Source organism: Diadema antillarum, unplaced genomic scaffold (genome assembly GCF_040938485.1).
Source record: "Diadema antillarum isolate AM-2024a unplaced genomic scaffold, OU_Dant_1.0 scf00000029, whole genome shotgun sequence".
In the NCBI taxonomy this organism is placed as follows: Eukaryota; Metazoa; Echinodermata; class Echinoidea; order Diadematoida; family Diadematidae; genus Diadema; species Diadema antillarum.
Genome location: NW_027270918.1, coordinates 8549810 through 8564992, shown reverse-complemented (window position 1 = coordinate 8564992; position 15183 = coordinate 8549810). Strand labels below are relative to the sequence as shown.

Here is a 15183-nt window from a genome sequence, read left to right as displayed (position 1 = left end):
CGAGCGCCGCAACGTCCCCGGTGCAATTTTGCACCAACAGTGTAGAGCGCGATGCATTTTCAGCGGCCTTGCACACGCATTGACATTGAGCACGCATATCGTGCAGTGTGACTGCGACCGAGCAAAATGCTCCTCCAACGAAAAAAACAATCAATGTTAATTTGAAAAATCATCAAATATCAAAGGTCGTATGAGTGTACGATCTTTGATGGTATCCACAAAAGCAAAAAAGAAAAACAAAATTTATGTACCCCCTAGGCAATTACCCCTATGATTAGTGTCTACGGGAATTATTCAATGCAAGGGTTGAATGCAAATGTCTACTGCACCAGTATTCGGCCACCAACGAGCGCCGCAACGTCCCCGGTGCAATTTTGCACCAACAGTGTAGAGCGCGATGCATTTTCAGCGGCCTTGCACACGCATTGACATTGAGCACGCATATCGTGCAGTGTGACTGCGACCGAGCAAAATGCTCCTCCAACGAAAAAAACAATCAATGTTAATTTGAAAAATCATCAAAATACGGGCCAGTTTGTGATGACGGAGAACGAACTTTCATAAATCTAGAAGGACATAGTCCCTCAAATAGGCCTAAACGTAAATTTCGGAATTCTTACGAACATTTGAGCAGCGAAGTCGGATCGTTGGGGAGTTTATGTCTTCGTATGGTAGCGGAAAATCGCAAAGTGAGAAACGGGAAATTTTCGGAATGGTCACTATACCATGGGGTCAAAACTTCAAGGTCACACAGAATTTGCAAGGGTCAACCGATTATCACCAAAATCTAATCGATTCTTTCCTGTCATTATCCAAACATTCCCTGAACATTTCGTGCAAATCCGTTTACCCGTTCTCTTGTTATCTTGTACACAAACAAACAAACAAACAAACAAACAAAAAAACAAACAAACAAACAAACAAACAAACAAACAAACAAACAAACATACGGAACCCTTTACATAACCCCCTGCCGATTTTCATCGGCGTGGGTAATAAGGGCAATTCCGTATGGGAAGGGCAAAAACAGCAAAATTCAAAGTTAAGTAAATGCTCAGAAATTTCAGTTTCCTGTACAGATGGATTGTTGTATTTACGGAAACAAAAAACCTTTTTCCAGTAACTTTCCTCGTTTTTGTTGTACACACTTTTAAAGTTGGAAGACTATTTATTGTATTTATCTAAAATTTTACAATATTCAATGAAAATTTGAAATGAAACAACTAAAATATCTCTCTGCTTTATCCATACTTCCACATCTTTCTTCCTCTGCTTCAACAATCACATGTAATGAAGCATTCAGTCACTCTCATTATGATATTTTTTGGAGAAAGTTTCCAAATCTACTGACAAATTGACGTAATTCCGTTACCATAAAATTGAAAAAAGTTTTCTCCTGAACAAACTAATCACTGATTTTTTCTCCCCTTGTAAATTTTTTCTCTACATGTGACTCCCTGAAAAGTCACAAAACATTTTGTGAAATATCTCCTTCAGTTCTTCTGTAATTGTGGTAACGGAATTACATGGTAACGGAATTACACGCACATCTAATATGGAAGAGAATGACATATCCTACTTTCGCGCCAATATGTATGTGAACTGTTCATGAAATAGCTTCAGGGCATTATAATTGAGCTTAACAGTGTTAGTGATTGGCAGTAAAGGAGTGAAACTGTATGGTATGATACACTGACATGACTCAGCATACAGTGTAGCTGGATGCCTCTGACAGTGAGTCCTGACATCAGGGTACACGCTTGACAAGACTTCTTGTGCTGAAAGTCTCCTCCCTTCTTTCACCTTTTCTCATGTACAAGAACTATATGTGTACATGGAGACTGTGCTAACTGATAACTTTATAAGGTTTGCTACAGATACTCATTCTAAAATGTTCAAAATCATACTGAATTCTGAGATATCAATGTATATTTTCTTGCTAAAAAGTCTCATGGTTTCATACAAAATCTAAGTATAGTGATGAGGGACTATTGAATGGGTGTGATGTAGCATAAATTGAATAAAGGTTACAAAGAAGAGGAAGGACATAAAATTTCTTTAAAAGGAAAAGAGAGCACTGCTACTGACAGAGAGAAATGAACAGGATAATTTTTGTAAGCAAAGATCAAGAATTTAAGAGACGGATCATACACAATGTGATAGAAGTCATTACTTGACACGGGATGCCCACTGAATGTGACACCTTTGATCTTTCTGTATGCTAAAGGCTTTATTATCACCAAGTCGATAGTCTGACCTTTTATTGAACATGTCCTGTTTTCATCCTCAAGTCCTTTATCTTTAATGGTAAGTGTATGACTATAATGACCTTCTTTCATCTGTTTCTTAGATCTTTCCTCCACTATTTTGATTTTCATGCCCATTTGATACAGAGCATCTGCTACCCTTTGAAATTTGTTCTTTAATCCTTTCTTTTTCGAAGGAATAAAGACAAAAACACCATTTGTGATGAACATATACCCAGTCAGTAATTGTGATACAGCTCTAAAATGTAACATTTAGGCCTAGACTTTCCCATCCTAACAAGATTTTAGATATTAAAGTCAATGGGCTTCTACTTCTACCTTTACTCTTCATGTTACCATTTGCTGTACAATCCAGTTTCCTTTCATACAAGTGCCATTACAGTGTATTTCATAATTTGCTTTCAGGCAGTCAAAATACAACTTATTGCAAAAGAGAAGATGCACACTTCTTGTGAATAAATTTATGGCAATACTCAGGATGAGAAAATAGACAAAGTCAAAGAAGAAAGACAGAGACAGGAAACTTGTAGGAAATTTATAGGCCTGGTCATGATTATTTTTCTGAAGACGTCATTTGGAAATTTTGTGTGGTCAGAAGTAAATACTAACATTATTCACAGGTTGATTAATCTAACTCTAACACAGTGAGCTGCAGATGGATAAAAGAGGCCCTCTTACCTTTCTATGAAATACATTGTAACAGAATTTGGTGGACTCTAATGGTTGTAAAAGTTGTAGTTTGTTAAAGTTATTTTGCTGTTTTCTATTTCCTTTTAGTTTAGTTCATTTTATTTTGGTGGGCTTAAGTAGGACTTACACTGTAAGGGAATTATCAAATTATGCACTACATTATATACCAGGGGGCAACTTCAGCTATTAGTAAAATGTCACAAGTTTTTAGTGATTAATATATGCCACAACATATAGATAATAATGACTAAGCACTGGTGCAGTACCATAATCATATAAGAAAATTTTATTTTCTATTTATGATTGAATTGTAATTTGTTATATTTGTCATTGAACCACAACTGCATCTTTTCACTTAACAAATTAAAAGTTTCAAGCATCTTTAGTGTTCATCCTTAATATCAAACATCGTGTTCAATGATTGGGCTGCACACTGTGCTCTTGCACTGTAAATTGGAACTTTATGATTTAGATTTAAATTTAGTGTCAATCCGGACAGTTTTTTATTATTTTCTTATGCATGTGCACATAATATATATGTACAATACTTGTAAGTAATTCACACATATTGTCAATTATTGGCATATTTAGGAAGAAGAAAACAGAGAAATCTGTCTTGCATGATATCAACAAAAGAAATACAAGAAAATTTGAGTATTGTTGACTGGATTTATAGAATTGTACTTGTGTAGGGCTATTCTAGCGTAATTCCGTTACCATGTGTCTTAGATGTCATTTACCTGCAGAGTGTGAAATTCTTAACTTGAAAGTATACAAATTTTGATGGATGTGGTACTTAGAAGTTACGCGATCTTGATTGACATAGTTACGACTTCAAATCATGGTCGTTAGCCTGAACATTTTAGGTTTTTTGACAATAACAACTCATTTGGCACCTATACACTTGTACCAGTTCAAGGTCAAAGGCTAGAGAGTACTTATTTAGTGGTTATATTATAGCTAAAGGCATACACAATCTTTATCAAGACATTTCAGAATACATGAGTACCAAGAATGTGTATTTTTTCCAGTGTATTTCAGAAGGCGTAATTCCGTTACCATTTGTGTAATTCCGTTACCACTGACTTTATAGGGAAAAAGCCTGCTGCTTTGAAAATGTGATGAAATATTTGAAAAACAATACAACTGAATTGAAGTCGACACAATCAAAGATGAAATCAGACAACAACCTACAGTGTACGTGTTGTAGATTTCAGAGAAACAACTCCCAAAGTCAGAGTTGAAGTTGTGACTAAATTTTCTAATAATTCCGTTACCATCGCACATAGACCTCCTTTGTAACCAACCAAGTGAGAACATTTAACAAATTTGTATTTGGGGTGACAGTGTGAGTACCTCTGCATCTTTTAAATGTATCAACAGAAGGCAAAGTAATCAATCCTGTATACAGGGTGAAAGAATATGAGCCAAAATTCTCTGATTTGTAATTCCGTTACCACGGAATTGCCCATAAGTAAGGTATATTAATTAGCATATTGTCAAAAGATTTTTTTTTTAAACTTTACACTGTCAAAAAAAAGATGTTCACAAAATAGTAAAAGCATATACTATAAAAATTGAACCATATCTCCTAATATTATTCATTAATTTAATGTATTTATTTGTCAAATTATATTAATCTATCTGCACATTCAAATTTCATAATGCATAACGATGTTAATTCATCCATCATGCACTCCATTATAAGCCATGTGGAATTCATGACTTTTTGACAGTATGATAATTACATATGTTACTATGATGATATATTCAAAAAAACAACAACATTGAGATGTCTATTTTAGAAGCATTATAATGCCATGGATAGTTTATGAAGACTACTGTACCCTTACACCACATTTGCTGAAAAAGCCTTGGAATGCATTGATAGCGTGATTCCTAAGTTCAATGACTTGCTCTTATGATTACTTTTAGTTGCTATGATCTAATTAAAGGACAAGTTCACCTTCATAAACATAAGGATTGAGAAAATGCAACAATATTAGTAGAAAACATCAGTGAAAGTTTGAGGAAAATTGGACAATCGATGCAAAAGTTATGAATTTTTTAAATTTTTGTGTTGGAACCGCTGGATGAGGAGACTACTACAGCTTGTGAGTCATATGCGTACAACAGTACAAAGAAAATGTAAAAGAAAATTCAACATATTTTCACTTTTTTCGCATAATAAAAGAGCACTTGACTTGCCTCTTTCTAAAGGCAGGGGGAATAATATTACCCATAACATTTGTCGGTAACGAGTCAGGGGAATGTGTACTTTTTTCAAAAGATGGAATTTTGTGAAATTCTCTTTATATTTTCCTTATATTGTTGTACGCATGTGACATCTAAGTTATTCATACACTGCAGTAGTCTTCTCATCCAGCGGGTACTGCACAAAAACTTCAAAAATTCATAACTTTTGAACGGATTGTCTGATTTTCCTCAAACTTTCAATGATGTGTTCTACTAATATTGCTACATTCTTTCAATCCTTATGTTTATGAAGGTGAACTTGTCCTTTAATGTTTGCTCTTCGACTGGAATTGGTTTTGATATTACCTTAACTGGCCACAAGAACATTCCCTGTTTCTGAGAAATATGTGAAAATACTTTTTTTTTTTCAGATTTCTGAGTTTTCTAAACAAAGACGGGAAAATACAGAGAAAAGTTGTGGTGAGGAAACAACACTGAGTTTTTTTGGGTTTTTTTAAAACATGAATCCAAGTGTGATGATACCATGGCTGTTTTAACTCACTTTCTTCCTCAATTGTGTTTCATTATAGATAATGCTGCCTTCTTCGAATTGATTTCATTCTTTCATAGACCGCAAGCAGTCCTCTCTGTTCAATACACTGCAGAACAGTCCAGACTAGAAGTTCAGAGGCATACTGGATAGATGACCCGAGTTGCTGGCACCAGAGCTAATCTACACCCAGCAGGGGGACCATCGTTGAAGAGTTGACTTCCTACCTTACGGACAGACGGCAGACCACCCCATCCCTAGGAAAAGCCAGTAATTGAGTGTCCCTAGAATAATAGAGGGTTATACTATATCCTATGGTGACAACATTCATGAGACCCCGCCCTCATCTTGATGTGATGGACAAAAAATGATGTTGGTGACAAGACATCATTGCCAAAGTTTCTTCAAAATCAATAAATCAAGCTTTGATCATCTGTGACAGGGCCTTCACACAAACTGCATATGAAGTTGCATTCTGATGCAAGTGATGAATAAATTCCCCCCTCCTCCAGTTGGCATCCCCCCCCCCTCCCAAATTCGACAGAGCAAAAATAAACAAAAAGGACAGCAGCAATTGCACCTTGTTCCCTCGGGCAGGGGAGCAAGTTTAATTTCAACCAGTCGGCCAATGGTGGAGGGAGCACCTGCTGTGTAGAAACTGTGAGCACGGCATGCTGGGAATGTGGAGAACGAGGGATTTGACGCAAGGAGCGCATTTCAGAAGGCAGCTCGTCTGCTGCTGACTCTGTTGGGTCTGCCCCGTGGAACCCGGCAGGAAAAGTGAGTATATGCCGTTGGAATTTGTGTACGCAAAGCTGTAAACAGCAAGCTGCAATCTTTTCAAGAGATTGTGCGGAGGAGGCACACTTTTCATGTTTGAGCTGAGAAGTTTTCCCTATCACCTCTGATGTTTTGCTTCTCTTGAAAAACACTAAATCTGTATGCAAGAGGGGTGGCAATGGATTATATTGTGTCTGTTGGTGCGGTCTTTGCAGTAATTCAAGATTATCTTGGCCAACTTACTGTTTTCTTTGGGTCACAAAAGTGAAGTGGTGAGTATCACAGGCTGAGCTTAAGTCTAGTCACAAGGTTGGGTGTGTGTGTTTTTTGCAGTAAGTACAGGTTTATAATCACATTATGTGCTTTGTCACATGGGTTACGCCACACTGTTTGTAGAGGTAGGGCCTACATGATAACATGTCATGTGTCTTCTCAAATATGAAGATGTCTATCCATTTGATATTATATCTGTGTCTGTTTTGTCAATTAAATTTATGTAGAATGGCAGCAGTATTTTGTAGTATCATTTGGGTGTAGAATTCCCTGTGTCTCAGCTGGCAGCATTTCTACCAGGTCCTCATTTTGGAAAAGAGTTTGATGTTCTTGTTTATAGATTGTGACTGCCAGGCTCAGAAAAGCTGAGTTAATGTTTTAGAGAGCTGTTAAAGTTAAAGTTTTAAAAGCCTTTGCAAAACCCTGGTCCAAATCCAGTTTCTTTCATCTCCTATGATTTTTATCTGATTGAATATATGGTAGGCATTGTTGTTGTGCTCATGATATTATACAGGCCTTCGGGTTTAGGAGACAGAAAAAGATGCATTTCAGATTTTTTCAGCTGTATGGATGTAACAGCCTGTCTAGAGACTCCCTAGAGTAATCCCTCCATGGTTGTGCCATCTTATCCAATGATGATGCCAGGAGTGATGTGAACCTTGAAAAAAATTGTGAATCATCACTAAATATTCATTATTTCAAATGATAATTTCTGACTTCTGTGTCAATATCTCTACACTATTAAGACAACAGAAGTATGATATGAACACTGTTTTGAGTTAAATCAAAATGTTATCTTAATGGGATAGTTTGATGACATGTGATTAAATATCATAACAGAACTGACTTTATTGTTGTTTCTTAGGTAGGTAAAAACAAAGAGTAGTCGAGACAAGGAGAAAAAAAAATCGTCAAAGTGTCGGGGAAACTCTCCCATTTAATATATGGCATCCTCTTTGACAAATTGATCAGCAGGCTTGACTTCCTGTTATGTCCTCTGATTCAAGACCGAAAACCAAAGCGATGCTTTTTGCTCTCCTCCTCTGTCATCGGCTAAATGTTGTCACTGGGAACAGCGTAACTAGACTGTGGGGAAAATAGAAATGAAATGAGTTGAAGAAATGATGGAGCATATCAGATATACATCAGAATGACAGTCTCGCATCATCCAAATACATATTTTGGGATATACTGTATATTTCTCTTTCTCTCTCTCTCTCTTACTCTCTGAACTCCATCTTCCACTTTCTTTGCTGACTATATTCTTGCATCCTGTACCTGAATATGTCCTTGATTTCGGAGGAGCTTATTATCAAAAGCTGAAAATTCAGTTCGATTTCTGTCGAGAAATATGAGCGAGGCCAAAGACAGTGCCAGGGGATCACCAGGAGAGTGTTTTGACAAGGGAGGCTGAGTATTCGGATTCAAAGTGGGTTGAAATCACTCTTTCCTGTTATTGTTTTTTCATAATTCTCAAGATGCCTTGAGCAGAATCGAATACGACTTTCACATATCTGTGGGGAAATTAGACAAAAATTTGCAGATAATGGCAGGATAGCTTCCCACTTGACAATGTCAGTTGCTAGATTTCCTGTTTTTCGCTATCAAGAGGGCTGTGAGAATTCCATCTTTGATATGAAATAAGGATCTGGAGATTAAACAAAGTTCCTGGTGTTTATGATTATACATGTATGATTGAATCAGCAGTGATAGAATGGGAGATCATAATTTTGGTTTTCATTTTCTGAAAGCATTGCGTCTCAGTATTGGATAGCAGCAGTGGAAAACAACGGACAATCCATCACGTTGCGTCATCGTTCCAGGACATCCTTGTGGATGTTGACGACCAAACTTTATTACTGGCTGTGTGTTCTGTGGTTTCCCACATTGACAGTGAATGATGGCATCATTATTCAAGTTGATAGTTGATAGTAGTGATAGATGAACAGATCCTACCCCCTTATAGCTGTAGATGGGAATTAAGAAACAGCAACAAACAGCAGTGTAGTGCCTTGGTACAATGCATTTGGAGGCTTAAAAAAGTTGAGAAATAGTTTTAAAAGTTTTCAATTTCTGAGACTTCGTCTGTTCTTGTGTAGATGAAAAGAATTCTAGGTGTCTGATACTGACTTTGAAATCTATGACCATGTTTTGAATAAAGTGATTGACACATTTACCAAATTAGTTTTTACAGTATATCATTTGCAAAGATCTGATAATACTGTAAAAGTGGAAATTTTCGCGCATTTTGCGCAACCAGAAGCCAGTGCGAAAATAAAAGCACGCGAATATTTTTGCTTGCCGTATGTTTGTGTACTTGGTGTCTTGATTCCGCGGAATTAAAAACATGCGAAACTCTACTCACCCGGCACGCGAAAATATCCACTTTTACAGTAATTAAAGACCCCACATGATATGTAGCCAATAAAGGTTACTACCTTTAAGGGTGGCTAATACAGTGAACATGAGTTGGCACATCTGCATGTAATTTTCACATTCCTTGAGTAAACTTGCGACAAATCCTTGTGAATTGCCCTTTTGTGGATGACAGTGACTCTGTGTCTTCTTCACTTGCAAAGTGACTTTTTTTTCTTTAATGTGCCAAAGGAGGAACTGTCAGTGATTGTTAAGAGTGATAAGTGAATCATAGTGCAGGAGGAAGATGTGGAGATTTGATGACACTGGAGTAAACTCTGGTGACTTTTGACATTTGGACAGCTTCTATGCAAAATCCCAACCTTCGTTTAAACCTCCTCTTTTTCTTAGTGTAACACTTCCCTGACAGTCCCATGCAGCGCTTGCCATTTATCGAAGGGAAACGGGAAATGAATCGTCAGCTTGCGAGTTAATTTCATAGGAGAATTTCATGAATGTCATTTGCATCATTGGTTGTACGGTACAAAAATTCTTTGAAGCAGAAAAAAAGTGATTAGGCCTATTACGTTCATGTATGTGCAAAATGTTGATTTCTGTAGGGGAATTTTTGCAAAATTGCTAGGCAAAAAATATTTAATGACCATGTTCTTTTTTTTTGGTATTCTCTTTTTGAACAATTTTTCATCTATATATTCATGTTTTTTTATTTTTTTATTTTTTATTTATTTATTTATCTCTTTTTTTTTTTTTGGGGGGGGGTCTTTAACCTGTATGTACCCTATTTTATTGAAGAGGATTCATTTAAACAAAGAGTCATTATGATTAAAGATGAATGGGAAATTCTAGGAAACCATTAGGTGTATGTCATCATGTCTCACATAATCAGCATCATAATTAGATATGACCAGACCTGTCTTTCATGACGAGTGGGTGGTGGGCAGAGCGCCTTCGCTTCTCCCTCCCCTTTTTTATGCTTCCTGATCTCTATTCAATAACGACCCCACTTCCTCGTTTCCTAAGGTCAGTTTTTGGCACATTCCCACGGGTGGTTGCACAACCCACAAGATTTTTAAGGCGATGGGAAAATCCTCTCGATTCCATGGCAGATATATTCATGCTCCATGAACAGAAACTATTCTGTGGCTTTTTTTTTTATTATTAGAGTGAGGCAGCTCTGCTGCAGTCACAAAAGAAGTCATAAAACACTTGTAATATCATGTGAGGAGGAGGACCTGTTGGTATCTATCTCACATTTATGGCGCATGTGAAGAGTGGAAAGTTTTCTGTTTGATCTGAGGCTGCACATTCCAAGGAGTTATGTTCTGTCTGATAACTTCTTGCTCATATTCAGGTAAGGAGTAGGCCTATACACATGTATCTCTGGCCATTTGGACATTAGCAAATGAACAGCTCTTATCTTTATTTGATAGCCTAGGATAGCCTTTACTTAGGTCTTGAAAAAGGTGCAGTTTGCTTTACCTTGGGACTGATATAAAGTGTAGAATTTGTCACCTGTTATAAAGGCCCTGTTTAGTGATTGGGGGGGGGGGGGGGTGGGTGGGTACAGAATGGGAGATAGTAGAGTTGGATGGGATACTTGAATATCAGCTTTGGCAAATAGAAGCTGAATAAGACAAACAGACACAGTATTTTTTTAGCAACATGCTGGGGCATGTTGGCTCTAATGTCTCTGTTATATTTGCAAGAACATAGCACATTTGCAATATAACATGATGTGATTATGTTGTTGGTATGTCTTTTATCACTTTAGAGAGAGAGAGAAAAAAAAAAGATCTGTCTTTGGTTTGATTGTTTTTCTGCATTGGGCAAAAGATGAGAAGAAGGGTTTATGTTCTCCATAGAATGCCAGAAGATAATTCAAAAGAATTGAAGGATCATGCCACCCCATATTTTTACTGATTTTATTGAACAGGAAAGACAAACAGCAGGATAGAATTTTCATTAGATTGAGGCGTAACAAAAGAATTTTGCAGAATTTCAATTTTTACATACTTTAAACCAAGGCTACAGGTTGCAACCAACCCCGTGTGCAAATCAGATGAAGCAATTACTGTAAAACATGATATATTCGCGGCATGAATTTTTCGCGAATTGGAGCCGACGGCCTTTTTTGCGGCATGAAATTTTCGTGAACTGCCACTGGCATTCAGTGCATATAGTGTACAAAAGAACTTTCGCGTGCATTTTAATTTCGCGAATCTTCACGCTCGCAAAATTCGCGAGATTAAAATGCACGCGAACATTTCTCGTTTTACAGTATGCTATCTGACTACAATACTCTCAGTTATACATTTAGCCACAAAAATGTTAGAATCATGTATTTGGTTATAAATCAAGCAGCTGCAACCCATGCTATTTTGAACATCTTCATTGCTGGGACATTACAATACTGCAAGAACTTGGTGGGAAGGATACAGCATAGTATATTTCATGTCACAAACAGGAACTTTGGTGAGTTGAAGACTGAGGAGGCAGTGACATTGTCACTATATCTTATTTGCATGCATAATTAGACCAGTAACAATTATGTGAAAACATATGAATCTTCATATCTTGGAACATTCTTGTTTTATTTCTGGTGGTATAGAAAACTTCTGTCATTATTTTGTTTAATGTGATTCTACTTATTAAAGTCAACTTAAACATGGTGAGTGTATATCACTACATACCTATTTTGCTATTCAATAGGGATATAGACGTAAAGCCAAACAAACAAACACCAAAGAATCTCAATGAGGAAAATATCTTTGATGATTGTAGCTTGGCAAGTATTCCTAATCTGGATAATAATTTTTGGTTCTGTTTTCTTTTCTTCATTTTTAAGTTTTCCTAATTTTGATGTGTTGTAAGTGGTCTTATGCAAGCCAGTGGACTCAACTATAAGCCGTCCTAGAAATATATGCATGCATCTGTTAAAAAATAGCTTATATGTGTCACAGATTGGTACAGAATGAGTGGTGTGAATCCATGGCGTGCAACCCCTATCCAAGGCTTCAATTTGTGTCATAATCCTAAACTTTTCATTCCAAGAGATACGAAATCAGAAATGTAAATCACAGTGGCTACAAGGTGAGAACGTCAGTATCAGCATGGTTCAAAAGATGAGGAGAATCAAGCAGAGGGGAATATTTAGATCTGCCTCATAATCTCGCCCATGATCTGCTCAAAGCGAAAGACTTCAGCCGCCTTCTTGTCCTCAGCGGTTCCTGCAATTCACAGAAGTTTGACGTGCAGAGGTTAATTGCTCTTAGCCACAAGAGCGTTCATTAGGATTTTTTGTATATTGGCTGGGATATTTTTAGCCATTTTGTCAGCATTGCTGTGAGATGATTTCCATTTTGGTCTGTGGCAGAGATTGTTCCTACTGTGCTTGGTATGTGTGCCAGGACCACCAATGTGAATGGCTGCTTGATGAGGAACATTCTGAAGCGTACCATTGATAATCATCCTGTTTGTGTCCATGTGCTTTCAAACTTCAGGAAATGGTTCTCATGCAGAGGTATTTGAATCATACAACCATTATTACTCCTGACTGACGAGGCTAATTCAATAAGTGAATTGTACCACTGTCTGTTAAAAGTCATACTTACAGTTCCAGAATCTATTTGGGTTAAAAAAAAAGATCATCAAGATAGGCATTGCAAAGCCTAGTTTGCAATTTACAGATAACCTACAGAAATTGAAATGATATTTGCATTTATGTCTATTAGAATATGCCATGCCATAATATACTCACAGAAATCATTATCAGAAATTGATGCATTTTCGAAGTTCTATTCATTATCTAGTGTATGTATTCTGAGTGAGTGTATAACTTGCCCTCTGCAAGATGTGTGCACGAGATAATGCAATATTGTGACCATAATTGAGTGGAATGCAGTGATAAGCTTATTACAAATAGGTTGCTATCTATGGCTAGTGATAGCCCAGTTACATCTGTTCAGTAGGTTAACAGCAGTGTTATAGCAAATGAAAGGTACAACATTGGCTTTAATCTGCCTATTCAAAAAATGAAAATAAAAAAAATCCCCTTTTTGGGCATGATTCGTTACATGCCCACATACACACTGACATACATGGTAGATATACTAATTACAATCATCAGTATCATTACACATGAATGTTTTCATGCGATATTCCATAGGCCTATATTTTGTATCCAAAAGTAACACTGCCCTCTAATGGTAGTGGAATTAAGACCTATGAGAGGCTGTTCTTTCCTGCCGAGCAGTGAATGATGACAATATCTCCAGGGAGCAGCCTGCCTCGCTAACCCATCACTATCTGATTCACCTCTAATCCTGGATTAGCGGGCGAGAGTTCGTCTCATCCTACGTCACTAGACATGCAGCTCGAGTCAGTGTGTGTGAATTTAACACTGGGTGATGTAATTACGGATTCAAATTTGGAATGAAATACGTTATCAATGCCGTCGTCTGCCAAACTTCAGTCTTGAGTGTTCGTCAGTATCTCTTGTCTGGCAAAAATTATCAGAATTTTTATGCGAAACTCCCTCTCACACTGAGTTGTTGCATCCACTGTTGATTGAAAACATCTCATCATTAAAAATGTGAATATACTTGTTTGACCGGGCATTCTTGAACACAGCAATTGAAGTAAACCTTTCTTTGATAGTTCTTTCTATAGAAAGACATAACCAGATTTTATTCTTTTGTAATTGTGTTACTGGGTCCAATACATCTTGAATGAAAGATATTCAAGATAACGACTATGTTCATTTGGGAGATATAGGCCCTATGTACTTCATAATAATTTCTTTTTTAACTTCTGCAATTCATCTTGTGATTGTTTTTTTATGTTTGGTGCCTACATTTTTTTTTAAAGTATAGGCCCTTAAATATTAATGTTTTGTCTTTCTATCCTCCCATTTTAAGGGTACCAGTAAATTTCAAAGTTCATACTAGGAGTTTCTAGGAAACATATGGAATTTTCAGCAATATTGAGATAACAGGAAGCACTCACCAAAGAACTGTGAATCAGCAATAATGACTATTCCTGACCTCACAGTGTTTGTTTTTTTCCTCTCTTGCTTATAGACAGTCATTTAATGCATTATTTCACTTGTTAGTTGCAAATGGAATCTTATATGAACAAAATACAATGTAAAAGTAAGAAAAAATATTTTCAACCATATTTTGTGTGATTATGGACTGGTGCAATTATCCTGAGTATAGGGCATGTACTTTTCTCCAGTAGACTGTCTTGTGTTAACCTTAACCTTGAAGATAACACTTCATAACATCATATGTGCAAACAGGTATGTTGTGAATAGGAGACTAGCAGTTGCTGTACAACTGCAAAGAGTTTTCATACTTGTAAAGGAACTCTATAATGGAATCCGGATTTTAGAATGTTTTCTGAACACATGTTTCATGAGACAGTGTTCAGACCTGGGAATGAGTCTCTTCACAGACCCCAAACGGCAAACAACATTACATAGACAACAAGCTGTGTCATAAACACTACTACCCTTTAACCAAATACTGAGGAGCTGTTCTACTGTGGCTGAATAGTTAAAAGCATAATTTACCATTTGCAGATGAAATAAAAACCCAGTATTAGTGCTTCAAAATAGTTCTAAAATGTGAGTTAGGGATAGAAATAACCTATCTAAAGATTTGAACCAGTATAATCGATGTTAAGTATTGTTGAATATACAAAATGTGAACAATAGTTATTAATATGAATTTTTCTATTACCATTAAAACCGTCTACAGTTATGGTTTAATGAGAAAAATGGTGATATCTCCTTATATTTTGGGCTTTATTGCAAAAATTTTACATGGTAGGATGTTTTGTGATACAACTGACCTACACATATGCATCAAAAGTGATACCGATATCTAGAATATTTTTAAATCACTGCTCCCACAGGTAAACAGGACCTCTAAGATTATGGGCTAGTTTCCATGAACTTGTGAGGTTTGAATCCCAGCCTGTCACTTAGTGCACATGGACAAGGCACTTTGTCCTCATAGCCAAGTCTTTCTCAGAGGAGACTTAAAGGAC

The 15183-nt window shown here is 36.8% G+C and overlaps 1 protein-coding gene across 3 annotated transcripts in view; it reads left to right on the top strand.

Annotated features, from left to right (window-relative positions):
• LOC139739272 (uncharacterized) overlaps nt 1-15183 on the top strand; it is a 126070-nt gene that overhangs the window by 40200 nt on the left and 70687 nt on the right. For all 3 annotated transcript variants that reach the window (XR_011711507.1, XM_071649896.1, XM_071649888.1), the window contains exon 2: nt 5784-6483. The gene's annotated coding sequence lies outside the window, so the exon portion shown is untranslated. The remainder of the gene's footprint in view (nt 1-5783; nt 6484-15183) is intronic.